Genomic DNA, 2,687 nt, shown 5'->3' on the forward strand with positions numbered 1-2,687 from the left:
AAAAAAGAAAATCCCTGTCTTGGAAAATAAAACAAAACTAATTTTTTTTAAATTAATGCACATAAGTGCAACTCATGAAGTATGATATCAGGGATTACAAACACATTAAATAGCAATGAGATAATAACTGAAACCAGTGTAGCAGAGAAGCAGGGGCAGAGCTAGAAGGCCAGAAGTACAAGACCATCGTGGGTTCTGTGAAATCTTGTCTTGTCCCAAAGACCCTCAAAAAACTGGGCAAAATTTAGATAGAGACTAATTACAGTCTATCAGTCATTGCTCATTAATACCCAACTAATTCGCTGCATGGTGGTAGTACACACCTTTAATCTCAGCACTCTGGAGACTAAGGCAGGCAGAGCTCAGCGAGTTCCAGGCCACTGTGGTCTACAGAATGAGCTCCAGGACAGCCAGGGAGACACAAAGAAACCACATCTCAAAAACTCAAACAAACGTGAAGCCTTAACCAAATCAAGACTAACACACAAAGCTAAATTTCCAGCCTGCCTCTTGAAGGAATTTTATTTCAATTATTAAAAATATTGCTGATTTTGTGTGTATGGTTATTGGGACTGCATGTATGTATGTGCACTATTTACATGCAGTGCCGGGCCAGCAGAGGACTTTACGTGACTGTGATCTGTGACATAGGTGCTGGGAATGGACCCTAGGATTTCCAGAAGAGCAGTCAGTGTGGTGTCTCGTGTGCTGGGTCATCTCTTCAGCCCCTGGAGATAATTTTAAAGCCAGGGTCTTAACATGGAGGTGCAAGAGGTCCTGGCTTCTATTCCCAGCACTGTATTAACCTGAAAAGCACCTAGAATCCCAACAGTGAGGAGTTGTAATCGAAAAGATCATACATTCAAGGCCAGCCTGGGCTACATGAGACCAAGTCTCAAAAATACAACTTTCAGAGCTAGATATGAAGAAACAGGCTGGTGACCTGCATCCCACCTCTTGTGAGGTGCAAAGAGGCAGATTTCCAGTTCCCAGTCAGCCTCAGTTACAGAGACTTCATGACCTAATGAGATTCCATCCAATAAAATTCATAAATTTTTAAGAACTAGCTCTGGGGGCTAGAGATGGCTCAGCAGTTAAAAGCACTGGCTGCTCTTTCAGAGGCCCAAGGTTAAATTCCCAGCACACACGTGGCAGCCATCAACTGTCTGTAAACTTCAGTTTGAGGGTATCTGACACCTACACACAGACACACATTCAGGCAGCACACCAATGAACATAAAATAAAAACAAGTTATTAGGAAAAGTAGGTCTGTAGATGAGATTTACCTCTACCTCACAGAGATCTACTTGCCTGCCTCCCACACCCTGGGATTAAAGGCTTGTGCCACAGCCAGCAGCTACCAGCAGTTTATTCCAAAATCGGGAAGGGGAGGCAGGAAGACAGTTCGAGGTCATCCTGTGTTGCACATGATCTGCAGGCCAATATAGTCAATGTTGCTCTCTCGTCTCCAAAAGCCACAAAGAATTTTAAAGGACATTTAAGGTTTTGACCTCCACATTGAGGATGATCAGGCCAGTGTATTTCTGTAGGTTTGAGTCTAACATGGACCATCGAACCAGACTATTTCAAAAAGCAAAGAAACAAGTTTTCTATGTTCACTGAGCAAAGCTTAAGTCAAGACACTGATATCTCCCAACAGGAATCCCAGATGTTGGGAGACTGAAGCACACAGTTTACCAAGTGAGACCTTGTCTCTAAACCAACCAAACACAAGAACTGTTAGATACAAATCAGAGCATGGTAGATCAAGCAGGTCATCCTAGCGCTCAGGAGGACATTTATTCCCATCCCAACACAACTACCTGGCCAGGTCTAGGAGGGTCTGTGCAGCAAAGGGAGGCACTGTTTAAACCCCACAACTAAACCAAAGAAATACAGAGGACAGCGGGGAAGAAAGCCGGCCTGGGTTTTCAAGCCCAATGTCTTCTGTCTATGAAGAGACAGATTTCAGGATGCCCTGTGTGTCTTGTGTCTAAAATGGTCTCTGAACCAGTTTGGCTGTCCTGATGGAGATGAAGGATTTACCTGATCTGGACAGTGGTGACAGGCTCCAGAGTTCTGAGTATCCTCTCTGGCTCCAATGTCCTTTAATCCCAGCACTTGGGAGGCAGAGGCAGGCAGATCTCTGTGAGTTCGAGGCCAGTCTGGTCTACAAAATCTAGTTCTGGGACAGGCTCCAAAAGCTACAGAGAAACCCCGTCTTAAAAACAAACAAACAAACAAACAAAAACCTTTCTCCTCCCACCCCTGAGCAGTTGTACCACCAACAAAAGCTGCCATCTGATTGGATGATTTTGCTCCACCTACCTAATCTTACCTGGAACTTCTTTCTGGTTACACACAGAACCAAAGCTCCACAGGGGATGGGGGAGGGGGGGAGAAACAAAGAAAATTCTGACCCTAGCGTGAGTATCAGAAACCCACGCGTGAATTCATTTCACAACACTGAATCCGTTTACTTTTTAAAACTCATTCATTTCTTTGCTTATTTATGCACTTGGCTCATAATTTACTTCTGCAATGAACTCACTTTTTTTTTTTTTTCCCTAGACAGGATTTCACTGAAGCTTTGGGACCTGTCCTGGCCTTGAACTCCAAGAGAGTGCTGAGGTTAAAGGTGTGTGCTGCCACTCCAGCTGTAGATAATCTTGTTTAAGGCTCTCAA

Source organism: Microtus ochrogaster, chromosome 10 (genome assembly GCF_000317375.1).
Source record: "Microtus ochrogaster isolate Prairie Vole_2 chromosome 10, MicOch1.0, whole genome shotgun sequence".
In the NCBI taxonomy this organism is placed as follows: domain Eukaryota; kingdom Metazoa; phylum Chordata; class Mammalia; order Rodentia; family Cricetidae; genus Microtus; species Microtus ochrogaster.